Raw genomic sequence first — 14,803 nt, forward strand, 5'->3', positions numbered from 1 at the left:
GGGTTGTTTATTGCTGCTTGCAAAATGGGCTCTCGGCAGTAGCAAAGACCAGATCATCCTTTGGGACGAACAGTGCTTGTACTTATCCTATCCACGTGTTACTTCCATTCCTACAAGTATGATCACATTGCCCATAAATCATTGAGTAAGTGCTAGAATAAGTTTACCTTCATTGAGCAGGGAAGTATGTCTACCTGGTTATTAAGAGCTTCTTCTGTCCACTCTGGGTCTATTCTAAGTAGTCTACCCATATAACTCTTCCCCAAACTTCCATGTCAGCAATCTTGCTTCTTCCAGGTCTCTGATCATTCAGGAAAACTATTAGACAATGCCCATATATCAGCATGGGTTCTTTCTCAAGCACTTTCTCTATCTGGGTAAAGTGAACAAGAGGATAGGCCATTCAATATTCTGCCATTTCAATATTCTGCCCACTGGGAGGGTTAAGCCAATTGGGATTCTGACCTTGTGTTTCATGACATAAAACACTGAAGAGAATTTAGGAAAAATTTTGGAAGTGTTGGTCGGGGTCCTTCAGGAGCTGATACAAAGATGATGTTGGTAATATGCAAGTATTTTATTTGAGGAAATATTGAGAGAAAATAGGGAGAGAGCTGGAGAAGGCTAAGAGAGCCATCAGGCTCTGATGCCTTTCTGATCTCAAATAAAGGAGATGGAGAGAGAGATTTTTGGTAAAGGTACCCTAGACTGCTAGGAGATTTGAGGAAACCATAGGGAATCATTAAGCCAAAGTTGGCCTTCAGAGAAATCAAGAACAGGTTTGCTTTAGTTCCTCTGCTTTATGCAGTCTTTGGCTGGGAATGACCCATGAGAGGTGTGGGGCCACAAATTTCAAAACACAGTAGTTGGGACCCATAGTTAATTACACTCCCTATAGTCAGTGGTCTGTGAGTGCATTCTTATGGCTGCTGTGATGGATAAGACATTCTCAATTATTTGATAATCCTAGAAAAAGTGTAAATATGTTACTACTTAAAATTGTTCATAGAATCACTGAAATTATTATTTTTTAACACTTTGTTTTATAATATCCAAAATTCTGCCTCCCTGGTTATGTTATTTCATTGACTTTCTATTTTCCTTGATGGTCCCTTATGTTACTTAAAAATCACATAAACCCATAATTTTTATTGTAACAAAGAGGGTCAAGATAGAGGTATTACCAAGATAGCCAATGGTTGCTAACCTGGCCTTCGTAAGATGGCCCCTTCTGGATGGGTTATTCAACTCAAAGACCTGTTTCTCAGTTTTGCAAATCCAGAACCATGACTGCAGTGTATCCAGTGGTGATCAATCTTACTAAAGGCTTTCACATAAAAATAACTAAACACACATGGTGACACATAAGCCAAATGTCAGTGCATTTGTAATGACAATATATTAATTAATTAATTTACAGTGAGAATATAATTTCCAGAAGAACTTAAATATTCACGTTGGTTAATCAGAGCACACCTTCCATCCATTTAGGAAACTCTACAAAGAGAAGAAAATTATACTTATGATTGGTAAACATAGGATATAAGGAAAGAAAGTTAATTAAAATCATAATTTAGGAGAATAGCTTTGGAGTCAAGTAACCCAAGGTTCTTTGCAGAATGTTTCTATAACTAACCAATTTCACCCATAGAGAACTGATGATTTTTTTAACTTTATTTTTAAAAAATGACTATTTCAATCTTCTTGAGGGGCATTCATAATTTTTCCATGTCCTGACTATGACTAATACTATCAAATCAATATCTATCCAGTTATAATCCCAAATATACTAAATTAATGAATATGTTATTGTGTGTTCAGTTTTTCATTGTCTTGGTTGGAGTTCAAAATTTTATATTGCTATATTGTTTTGGGGATGGTCTCATCTTCCACAGCTCTATGCCCCTATATTCTAGAATTCATGTGTATCTAAGGGACCAATGTTTTCTGCCTTTCTATTCTCCTCAGTATACCTGGCACACCTCTCCTCAGTTTTGAAGGCTCAAAAATCACATTTCAAGCACTATTGCCTGTGAAGTCTTTTGTGATTGTCAAACTTCCGCCCAGTCCTGGACAGCTGCATAGTCCCTCCTCAAGGTACCAAAGGCAATGTTATCTTTATAGCACTTGTCACATGGTGCTGTGGCCGTCCACAGGACCGGATGATTCAGGAAGGCACATCAGGTATGATGGTCTGTGTCATACCGGGTTCTGTTAGGATAATTGGTTATGTAAACTGGCTGAAGGCAGATAACTCAGAGGCGTGAATGCCTGGGAATTCTGTGGTCAGTATCAGAGGAGAGTCAGATCTGAGTGCCAAGTTGGGAACCTCATAGAGGAAATGAGTCAGGAACAGAGAGAATTAGGAACAGCCTGAGGAGCAGAATGGAATGGCTAGAACTTAGGCGACTAAGAAGAGAAGAACATCAGTCCAGTTCTTTCTGACGTTGGTACAGATGGGTCACAGAACTTGAAAACACATAAACAGTTGTCTCTTTTGCATATCTGTCTTGACGTCTAGGCTGTGAGTTAGCTGTCATGATTTATCTTTATATTCCTACCCTAGCAGAATACATGACCTTTTGAAATGTAGAATGGATGGATGGATAGATGGATGGTTAGTTAGATGGTTGGATGAACGGATTTAGACTTTCAAATTTAATACTTGGCACTGCTACTCTTTTATTTTCTTTTTTCTAATTCAGCTTTTATGTATACTTTTATTTAATAAGTCGTTTTCCTATGAGACTGAACTGGAAGTTATTGTAGAATTTCACCAAATATGGTATTTGTCATCTGGTTTATAATACTCTTTGAAAAATATGATTATATTCTATTATTTTGTTCATGAATTTAAAATTTTCCATACAGTTAGATATACAGTTAGATATTTGTTCTTGGAAAATGGAAATTTTCATTTCTGAATTCATTGGGAAAATACTGATACATCTCTTAATATCTCAGAATGATATTTGTATATATAATAAACAGATATGTATGTACACATGTGTGTTTATTATGATGTGCACACATAATTAAGGTTTCAAGAGATGTGACAATTACTGAAGCATATTGTTTTGTGGAAATTTGTTTGCACTTGTAGAAAACACTGTAACTTTTTCCAGTGTGTGGAGACACAAAATGAATAAAATTAGCAAAAAGCATGTATGTTCAAATTCAAATGGTATTTTTTTTAACGGGCAGATTTAGCAATCTGAGAAAACAGAATGCACTGAACAGAACCCAAAGTATAAAAATGCTGAAAAAAATGGGGAAATGAGTTTTAATAGCAACTACTATTTATAAGACATTATAAGAGAAAGTTGGCTCTTTGTATACTTTGGGATTAAAAACAATGTGGTTTGCATCCACTGAGAAAAAAAACAACCAAAACTAGATTTAAAACAAAGGTAATATATATTGGATGTCAAGCAAGGTAACAGGTTTTCAAGCTAGGTCCTAAAGGCTTTCCAGCCTTCTTAGATGCTGATGGTTTTAAGGCAATTATTTCCCACACCCTCAGTTTTCCAATGCACCTTCCTAACATCAGTATGCCTGAGTACCGTGCCTTTAGCTTGCTGCTTCTCCTTTTCCAGCTTCCTTGCATTTTACAAAATCTTGTCAAACAGAGGGACAATTTGAGAACACATAGCTCAACAACTATTTGCTGATTATATTTGATTGAATCTTAAAAGTTATTTTTCTAGGTTCTTTTAACTGCAAAACACTTAGGGCAATTATAAGAGTGTTTTACATTTTGGTACAATCCATAAAAATGCTTTCCACTCTAAACTCAGTATAAAAATTATTACTTGCAAGCATCAATAAGCAAATGGCTTTTTGTTTTACCTTAGAATATCTAGTGCAGTGCACTGTTTATGTAAGATCGATAAATATTGACTAGATTTTTCCACCTAATTTATTTTACAAATAGAAAATAGTAAAACCTGAAAATATTTTATATTTTTAGCCAGGTTAAAAAAAATGTGCATCATCATCTGACTATACAAATAGGATATTTTGGCCTCAATTTTTAAACTAATTTTATCAAATCTCTATGTAAAAATAGAAAAACATATATAATTCTGTATGATCTTTAATGCAATTTCTTAATAGAATCTTAGAGTTTCAACCATGACTTTAGAAAACGTATAATGTTCTAAAATGTTCAGTGTGAATAATTTATATTATCCATAATTAACACGTACTAATTTGTGTTTTTTAATTAAATTTTATCTCATTTGTAGTACTTTCTTAATAATTGCGTAAAGTAACATTCTTTAGTTGTAAGTAAGAAAAATCAACTTACAAATCAATTTTTTGAAGTTACAAATCAAAAAAATTAATTTATTGGAATGATTTCAGATGTTCACAAAATCATTGTGAAGCTGTGAACAAGACAGGGGAAGGACAGAGAAGAGGACAGATCCTGGGGCCAGAAAATAAGATCTGCAGTTACTATCTCAAGGCAGGTGACAGCTGCAGATGTGAGGAGAGACCATGATTCATGGCAGCCTCTAATGTCCAAAGAGATGCAAATACGCATTTTGGTTGGGTGTGCAGATTTCCACTCCTTTGTGGAGTTTGGAGTATCCGTCCATCTAAACCCCCCAAAACCTCACTGATGGGAGAAAACTCCTGTGTTTTCGTAAGACGTATATTGTCCCTTTTTGCATGTATTTATAGTACCCAGGCAGAGAGAGTGCTGCTATTTCTTGCTCTCCAGGTTCTATTAAACGACCCATCAGTGTCATGGTCCAACCTGATATTCTACAAGACGGCAAGATAATTAAAGTCCCTGCGAACTAACTTGCAGCAAAGAGCCAAACCTGACAGATTACTGAGTTGGAAAATAAACGCGCACTACTGTTCCTGCTAAGTAAGAGTAAATCTCTTCTGTTTTTTCTATTAATCAAAATATGGAGCTAGGGAGTACATACTGCTTCCCACGTTGCTTTAGCAAGAAGGCTCTATCATGAACAGCAGCACAATGATTACTCTTTTATTCTTAAGAACATACATCTGTTTGGTCCAATTAACTCAGGGAATTAAATGGAAATACACGAAGAATTATCACTCTTAAATTTCTCAAATGTGAAATTCCCTCACGAATGTGATATTACTTTTCACCTATGATTTTGGTTTGCAAATGTAGGGTTAGCTTGCTGCTGATCCCAGGGATACCTGGAGCCTGGTACTCTCCCACTGGCCAAGATACAAATGAAATGTACTAACCAGTGACATTTAATATGCTTTTTAACATCTGAAATTCCCCTGAATGCACTCTGGACTAATCTACACTATTTATTAAAATATATAGATTGATAATCTGTACCTATTTTACCAGCTTACACAGCGGGCTTTGGGCTATGTGACCAGTGGGAAGTATAAAGACCATTTGTGAAAAGGAATTCTTATATACTGTTGTGGGAATATAATTGGTATAGCCATTATGGAAAACGATGTGGAGGTTCTCAAAATATTAAAAACTAGAGCTACCATATAATCCAGCAACCTAACTCATGGGCATATATCAGGAAGAAACAAAATCTGTATCTCAAAGAGATACTTGTATTCTCATGTTCATTGCAGGATTATTCATAATAGTGAAAGCATGGTAACAATCTAATGCCTTCCAGTAGATGAACAAATAAAGAAAATGTGATACACACACACACACACACACACACACACACAAAAACACAGAGGAATATTATTTAGCCATAAAAAAGGAATAAAACCCTGCCATTTGCAACCACCCAGATGAACCTAGAGGGCATTATGCTAAGTGAAATAAGCCAGAGAAAGACATATATATATATATGCCAGAGAAAGATATATATACCATACTGTATGGTATCACTTATATATGGAATATTAAAAAAAGCTAATTTCATGGAAACAGTATAGAATGGTGGTTGCCAGAGATTGAAGGGAGGAAGAAATGGGGAGATGTAGGCCAGGGGTATAAACTTTCAGCTATAAGATGACTAAGTTCTGAGGATCTAATGTACAGCATGGTGACTGTAATTAATAATACAATATTCTATACTTGGAAGTTGCAGACAGTACATCTGAAGTTCAGCACACACACACACACCAAAAGAGTAAATTACAAGGTGAAGGATATGTTAATTACCTTGGTGTTGGTAATCATTTCACAGTGCATATGTATATTAAGCCATCACATTGTACATTTTAAATATATGCAGTTCTATTTTCCAATAATTTTTCAATTATTCCTTAACAAGAAGGAATAATAATTACTGAAAAAAATAAAGTATATATTAAGACTTAAATCTAAAAATAAATAAAAGATCCCTGGCACACCTTTTTTCTAGAGACAAAGGGCATCATGTGCAACTGAGGGAGGACCGGAGAAGTTGTATGTGGGTGCTCACAACCAATCTGAAGTTGCATTTTGCTTTTTTGCCTCCACTTCTGTCTTTCCTTTTGCCCAGAGAAAATTTTTTTGAGTAAGCCTTGCTAGAGTCTGGTGAATCTGATTATCTGACCCGTGTAATTGCTCCATAAATGGGGAGCCTTAAGAGCTTCCTCTCCTTGACTCTCTTTTGTCATAATAACCTTTATTCTGTGGGTTAGGTGGTCACGAAAAATTCCTGCCATCAGAAAAATAACAATAGCACACATATTTTAGATTAAAAAAAAACAATTAATTTACATTAAATCTGTTAAAAATGGATTAAAAATTAGCATTAGCATTAACTCAGAGTTAGTGTATTATATCTAACTACCCAGAAGCTTTGAGTATACTCCTTTCCCCAGTACAGTTACCTGAGTGAATAAATATAGTTAACCTTAAAAAAAAAAAAAAGGAGAAAGATACACAGGGTGCACTTTTGTGTTGTGGCTGAACCCCAGGGTTTCATTCAAGGGGCTGCAGTTCTCTTTTTGGAATATAATGAAAAATTAGTACTCCTTACTGTCTATTATGGTAACTCAAGCCAGGCTTCTGTTTATCAGATTTAGGAGATCTTTTTTCTTCTTTCCTTATACAAATTAAATTCTAAGTAAAAAAGTTACCCATTAGTTTGATTCCTAGTAATGTCATGACCAATTGACCGTAGCCACAAATCTGTGTAGATCAGCTTATTCTGATGAACACAATGGCATGGCTGAATATTATGGAAGATATACCCAATCTCCCACTGAGATTTAATAATCCCACTGACCTGTTTTACCCTGGGAACTTTACATCTCCTTTAAGGTCTTATTGCTCTTCTCGGTTATAACACCTCCCATCAGCACTCAACTGAGGGAAATAAGTTAGTAGAGAACTCACAGAGAATGGCATTTTCCTCTTTAGATCACAAATTGTTGGGATCTGAAGGGAAATTTTCCAGTACTTTCTCAGGGAACATAGTTAGAAGGTGAGCCATATATGATATATGCACCCTAAATTCCTATCTCTGAAAGACTTTAAATTAAACCAAATTAAACCAAAATTAAACCAAATTAAACCAAAATTTTTGCAACACAAATTGCTGTCCATTCAGCCAGAACATTTTAACTACACCAGGAAACTATTAAATAAAATATACCTAATCACCCAAAATAGCACATAGAATCTAAAGTCTTTGGAAAATAAACCCATCTTGACAAATTCATTCCTTCTGATATGACATTCCTTGTCCAAGCACCCTCAAAACCCATTCTGGAGGAAAAACAATGTCCCTAGAGTTTGGCTGACATAAACTAGCAAATTCCATGCACGCACAAGTGCATGTATATGTGCTTGTGTGTGTGTGTGTGTGTGTACATATGAGCCTTCTCGGAGTTTCAGTTTTCACTTTTGTCTGCCATAACACAGTGGGATTTACATCTAATTACAGATCTGGATATTATGAGATGTTGAGTGAGAAAGAAATGATGGTTTTTTTCTTCAAGGGCACCTCAGGCAAGGAAGTAAGAGTATCTTCAAGTGGGAAGAATAGCTCTGTCAGACAAAGGAGGGAGATTTCCTAAGCAAAGATGCTTCACTGGAAGATATATCCAAGGGCCCTTGGGCTTTGGCATAGGATGCTCAGAGTCTTCTGAATGTGCCCACATAACTCCATTTGCACTGTTAAAGTAGCACTTTTTCTGATGAATGCCCTAATATTCACAGCAGAGATCTACCTTCCTAGGCTATACAATCAGCTCCTGCTGTGATTCAGTCACTTGGCTTTTGGCTCCAGGATGGTTATAGAAAATGTTTTAGCCCATGCTTTGAGAACAGGAATAATTATTTTGAGTTTGTTGCTCCCCTGCTTGTATTATGAAGTGTCACCAGAAGCAAGTCCTCAACCTCCAGCACTCCCAGTTCTTCACTGTTTGATGATGATCTCTGGTGGTGGTAGCTTCATGATCTGTTAGGGTTTTACTCCTCAATGGAAACTTGTTTATAAGTAATCTCAGTTGATAATTAAATTACTCTTTCATCAAAGGGGTTACAAGCTTTGCTTGTAAGGACAAGAACCAGAACGTCATTGCTTTTCGCCTTGACGTAGATGATCAGTCTCAAGAACACTTCCCTGAAGTTCCTTTTCCCACAATCCAGTGTCTGGTACCAACATTTATGTCAGTTAGGATTTAATCCCAAGCAACAGAATTTTAGGCAAAAGGAGAATGGACAGAAATTTGAAGGGCTGGGCTTGGAAACTGGCAGGAATCAATCAATGCCTGTTCTGAGGCTAAGGAAACCGAAATCACATTAATGATTTCTTGGCAGGAATTATCTGGGCAGCTCACTGCTGTTATGAAATAAGTGCCAAACATTTTCAGGCTATTTTTCTTAATGCTCAAAATTCACAATCTAGGGGGCTCCTGGGTGGCTCAGTCGGTTAAATGTCTGCCTTCAACCCAGGTCATGATCCAGGGTCCTGGGGTGGAGCCCCATATCTGGCTCCCTCATATCTCCCCATATCTTTCCCTCCCCATATCTGGCTCCCTCATATCTTTCCCTCCCCCTCTGCCTCTCTCCTTCTCTCAAATAAATAAACACAATCTAAAAAAAAATCATATTCCAAGGTGGAAGCCTGAAATTGACCTTGTTATGTCATATTCTTCTCTCCCAACTAGAGTAATAGAAGGATACCTAATACTGTCCCACTGGAATTTAATATTTCCTCAAGATATATATTTTAGGAAGAGGAGATGAATGTGTAATAGCCAACCCGTACACAAATAAATGAATTTGATCCAAGTTTTTAGATAATTATATTAGTTAATTTGTCTATTATAAATTTAAGACAGGTAGTTTGGTGACTTGACCAAATGATTTAATCGATGCCTCCCTGTCACTTTTCAGCCCATTTTCTAGTTTTGTCCTATAATTTCCCTCCTTTTCTTTTCTGTCCCTTAAGTTTTCCTCTGTCTTACTTACTTTAGCATTCCATTCCTGAGAAAGGTTCAGAAGCTGACAAACTGAGCCCTTTCCTCCCTGAGATCCCAGTGAAATAAAAATGTACAAGTACCACAAACAAACATAGTCATACCTGATGAAAATAAGGTAGATGTCAGTGGATAAGAGAGTTAAAAAGAACGGTCTCACGATACACTGTGGAAGGGAGGGGAGTGAAGGATGAAACAGGGAGAGCAAGCCACAGTACTGGAGCAGTTGAGGACACTCTTCCAGTAGAAACCCTGGAGTCATTCATTGCTCGCCATCCACAGGGTTAAAAAGGAGCAAGGAAATGAGGACGTTGGCTGAAAATAAGAGGAAAAAAATAAAGTCTGAACATGATAAATTTAACCACTCAACCGCCTATTTAACGCCCTCACCTCTAGGCAGGGAGCAGGTGCAGGAAGGAATACTTTAAACCATAACTCTTTCTTAAAGACTTCGAATGAACGTTCAACAGATAGTTTACCCTCCAGTGCACAGGTTGGTACCTCAGGCCTGGCTTCTTCTAGCATAGAGGGCACAGCTGGATAGCTGGCTCCCTATTTTGTCACCCTAAAAGAAACTCAAGGAAACAGGACTTGCCCATTTTATCCAGAGCTTTGGAAATTCTTACCCAAGGAGGAAACTTGGAGAAAAGTTCCATTTAGATAACAATAGAGGAAACTCACGCAAGAGATCCAGTCTTTCTTTCTTACAGATGAACTGACATCTTTAGGATTGATGCTGATGGTCCCTTATTATCCACCCTTTCTTATTTTCCATAATTGTAGGATCTTGACTTTAAGCAAATCATAAAGCTACTCAGAGTAAAGATCATATTTTCAATTGCCCTCTAAGCTAAAGGTGGCATTGTGATGAAGTCCTTGCCAGTGGTATGTGTAGCAAGAAGGGATATGTTCATCTTTTTGGAGAGAGCATGCCATCATTCCCCTATGCATCCTTCCTTCAGATAAAATACAGATATAAGCTTGGAAAGGGCCATTGTGGACAACGAGTGACCTTAGGAGTGGTAACCATATATAGTGGAGCGGCAAGACAAAAAGAACTGAGAATCAGTGGAGTGCCATTCCAATTCTGTAATTTTTTTCTGTCCCTGGAAGCTAATTATATAATGCTAACTAATATAGCAATAAAGAACATAAAGCTACATAAAAGAGAAACATCAACATTAATAGAAAAAAATAATTTTCTAGAGAAAAAAATAATTTAGAGAAAACAGGACAAAACTAATGCATATATTTAGAAATAATTGTACATCCATAAAAACCTAATACATCCACGAAAGAATAAACTTTAAAAAGCTGGCAAAGGCTAAAAAATATGACTTCTTGCACCCACAAGAAAATCAATAAAATACTGAAAAAAAATACCATCCAAAATGTCCAAATTTTAGAACAAAAAAGCAAAGAGAATGAAAGTGGGGAAAAAAGGAATAAAAAAGACAGATTTAGGTCTACATTTAATAAGCAAGAATCATAGAAAAAGAGAAAATGAAATAATTTTTTAAAAATAGAAAACAGTTATCTAGATTGGAGGAAGAATGTGAATACTCAGCTGACCATTTCTATTAGAGAGCCCCCTGAAATTTTGAGGACAGAAAGAATTTTTAAAAAATCCAAAAAATGCCTGAGTTGAAGAAAAAAACAGGTCTGGGATAATCATTACGATCATTCACAGAGATCTGGTTCTTCTTTCATGGTAAGATCAAAGTAATCTGTTCCCTTAAAATTGAGCATGGCCATGTGACTTGTGACCAATGACATAGGAGAGGAAATGATGGATATAATTTTGGACGGAGCCTTTAAAAGCTAATATGAAGTTTGCGCTCTTCTTCTCTCCGTCACAAACCAGCAGAGCTTTGGGCAAGAGGGTAATAATCCTCTCAGCATGGGTTCTGCTGTTGAAGATAGTATGGAGAAAACAAAACCCAAGGCTGACTGGGGATGGTTACGAGTTGTAATCAGGAGATAAACTTTATCATTTTAGGTTACAGACATCTGGGGTCATCACTGCAGACACAGATCTTATCACAAGATCTCATCAAAAGAATGAAAACTGGCACTAGACTTCTCATGATTAACACTGGATACTAGGGGGAAAAAATCAATACCTTCTAAACTGAGGAAATGATAGTTAACCTAAAATGCCCAATGCTGCCAAATGACCACAGGCAAAATAAGTACATTTGCAGACATGAAAGAATTCAAAAACTTTACCTCATATATCCTTTCTTTGGATATTCCTTGGGGATGTGTTCAGTAAAGCATGATTCAGAGTAATTTTCATCGTGGAAGATTGTAATAATTGGGATGATTGAAGTGATGATTGAGATATCAGAAACACTTTGGGAAAAATTGTGGGGAGAGTAGTTAAGATGTACTGGTTTCCCCTAAATGATTGTCATTTGCTTCTTTGTGTGCTGAGGTATTCTGAAAACCTTTTCTCCAGAGCAAAGATCAGAAGGGAGCACTCTAGATCTTATTAAGTTAGTATTAGCATTCAAGCTATAACTGTATCCTCTCCCACCGCACCAACTCTAGTGGGGGTGGGAGAGGAAGCAGTGAGAAGAATTACATATGGAAGAAACAGCTCGAGGAGCCTCTAGCCATCCTGTCAGTCATTCCGTTAATTCGATAAACATTTTTGATCATACGCTATATGCTAATCCCTATACAATTCCAGGGAATTCAGAGAAAAATAAAACAATCTCTGCTTTCAAAAAGCTCACAGTCTTTCAGGAGAGATTAGCTCCTATAAACCAAGAACCATGCTAAGTGATACCCATTTCATAAAATTGATCTAAGAGGAAGGAGTAGAGAGGGGGAGACATCAATTCTGTGTGATGAAAGGTGGGGTGCTCTAGAGTCCTGAACATTTTCAGAAGGCCCTGAGTTTACAAAGTTGCAGCTGAAGCTGGCATCCTCTGGTTGTGGGAAATAATCACGTTGCTTTTTCACTGAAGCCAATTTGAGGTTTTTCTGTCACTTGCAAACAAAGTTCTCTAACTGAATTCCCTAGCTCTAGGAAATATTATACCAAGCAGAAGGAGAAAGAGAATTAGTCAAAGAACTGCCAATGAAAAAGCAGCAGGCAGAAGGAATAATGCAAAGAAGCAAGAAAAAGCCACCCAGAAAGCCAAACTAGGGGGAGCCTCATGTGAGAACGAAGGTGCATGGAATTCACAAACCCTAAACAAGCAAGGCAGCAAGAACAGTAACAGAATTCACAGAGGTCACAGTGGAGCTGTGTTAAGGTGATGTTTGAAAACTGGGAGCTGAATTCATGAGCTAGAACAGGCCTTACTGCTGTGGGGGGTCATGTGGAGCCTAGTTATGGGTCGTCATAGTGATCGGTTGCATGGATGATGTAACCTTCCTTGGTGGGAATAATTTCATATGTTGGTGCAGCAAATTAGATGTTGGAATGAAAAGTGGGGTTGTGGTTATGTTTGTACTCCAAACAGAATCAGTTTGTGGCTAATAGAATGATTTGTGTGAGCAATATTGCTGGTCACTTTCTTATGGTGTGTGACAGCAGGAACTGAATAAAAACCTCACTTTCCAGCACATCTGTATTTGGAGAAGTAATAAGCAACAATCCTTCCTCTCTTGCCCTCTATACATATGAGGGAATGGGCAAGAAAGCTCACTTCCTTCCAGTTCCAAGTGAAAGATGGGACGAAATGATGGGTTGAGATTAATAGGCTGATATTTAGTCAATGTAAATATAAAAACCGAGTTTCGGGTAAGAATTTTAAAAGTAATAGTAAGACAGAAAGTAATGCAGGAAGACTCTATGCAAGAGATCTTGAATTTTTAGCTCACCACAACTCAAAATTGGGTTATCCTGCTGGAGACAGAATTGGGAAAAGTATCTATGGAGGGCAGGGAAAAGATGGGTCTGACTGCAACAGAGGCTGAGATAGGAGGAAATGAATGACTTTCCTTAGCTGCATAAAGTGGCATCAAGCCCCTGGGGTAACAAAGCCAAGCTGAGCGCTTTTCCATCAGCACCGTAGACAGCAGGGAAATGTAGCCAAATACTAATGAGGCGCCGTGAAGGAAATGATTCAGGATGACAAGCTGGAAACCTTTGGGTCAGTTGAACTAATTTCTGAAAGCGGTCTAACTTCTGAACGCTGCCCGGTTTGAAAAGCCTGCTAGGTATGGAGGCCGCGCTCAGCCCTCAGGTGGCTCCATCCCGCTAGGCTCCGCCCCCGCGCCCGAAGAATCTGGAGCTGTCCCAATCCCGAGCCCCGGTTTAGCCTAGCCACGCCCCCTGGCCTGCCCCGCCCCCTCGGTAACCCGGACGACGCTCCCGCGTCCCCCTCTAGGCGCCTGGTTCCCGCACCCCTGCGGGAGGAGCGGGTAGCACCGGCGCCCGGCATTGCCGCGGGTGGGGGACACACTTCGGCGGAACGGAAAACCAGAATTGTTCCACGGGCCAGTCCACCGAGGTTCGTGACGGCAGGGGCGAAGCTCGGGGCAGGACTTTCACAGCTCGTGGGAGAGGCGGGCCGTTCTCCCGGCAGTCTCGTGCCTTCTGTGACCCCGGCAGACCTTCCTCCCCAAGTCCGTGGACTCCGGCTCTAGCTTCGAGAGCAGAGGCCCTCGCCATTTATCTCAAGAAGCGAATAGAAGTAGGACCCGGGATGGGCGCTTTTCCTGCTTCCCAGTTCACGTGACCCTCTGAGGGCGGTGGGAAAATAAACAGGCGGAGGAGTAAGTTACTAGTCCTGTCTAGGGTTAGGTAGGCGCAGACAGGGAACTGAGATGCCCTCGGTTTGCGTAAAGTTAACTTCATGTCTCATAAGAGACATGAGATCAGATTGTTATCCCTGAGGTCTCATTTGTATTGAAATAGACCAATACATATACCTAATTCGGATGTACTGGAATTTCACTGAATTAGTGATTAGTTTCTCCTGTAGCGATTGCACTTTGAACTAAAAAAAAAAAAAAAAAAAAAAAAGTACATGTAAACACATTGGAGGTACTTGATATTATTTGTATGAAGGAATCTTATTTCACAATTTGGGACAGGAAGAAAAGTTATTCTATTAGCTAATTTTTAACTTTTTTCTTCTCTCCTTTGCTACTATTATTGTTCCTGATTTTCAGGCTGAAGTCCATAAGCCTTGGAGAGACCTTCAGCAGTAATCTCTAAAAGTAGGTGAACTGAACACGCCCTGCTTTCAACACTTTCCCTGCTTTATATTTTGATTTAACCATCAATATATATCAGTTAGTAGAAAATGTATGATTTCTATTTATTTTACTTACCCACCTAATTACCTACCACTGTGTGCTAAAAGCGTCTAAAAATTATGATTCGAGGGATAAACGTTTAGCGACTCTTTAAACTTCTTTATGTGATTCTTTTAGTCTTTCAGGATTA

At 38.2% G+C, this 14,803-nt stretch overlaps 1 protein-coding gene across 5 annotated transcripts in view; it reads left to right on the top strand.

Moving 5' to 3' along the window:
- The first annotated feature begins 13,746 nt into the window (after nt 1–13,746).
- Nucleotides 13,747–14,803, top strand: part of TTC29 (tetratricopeptide repeat domain 29) — a 224,811-nt gene continuing 223,754 nt past the window's right edge. For 3 of the 5 annotated variants that reach the window (XM_032855563.1, XM_032855561.1, XM_032855564.1), the window contains exons 1-2: nt 13,747–13,862; nt 14,527–14,574. The gene's annotated coding sequence lies outside the window, so the exon portion shown is untranslated. Of the gene's footprint in view, nt 13,863–13,925; nt 14,128–14,526; nt 14,575–14,803 lie in introns of those variants that run through there. The other 2 variants (XM_032855562.1, XM_032855565.1) reach the window with 1 other exon arrangement.

This window comes from Lontra canadensis, unplaced genomic scaffold, assembly GCF_010015895.1.
Source record: "Lontra canadensis isolate GAN:19392208 unplaced genomic scaffold, GSC_riverotter_1.0 scaffold10, whole genome shotgun sequence".
In the NCBI taxonomy this organism is placed as follows: Eukaryota; Metazoa; Chordata; class Mammalia; order Carnivora; family Mustelidae; genus Lontra; species Lontra canadensis.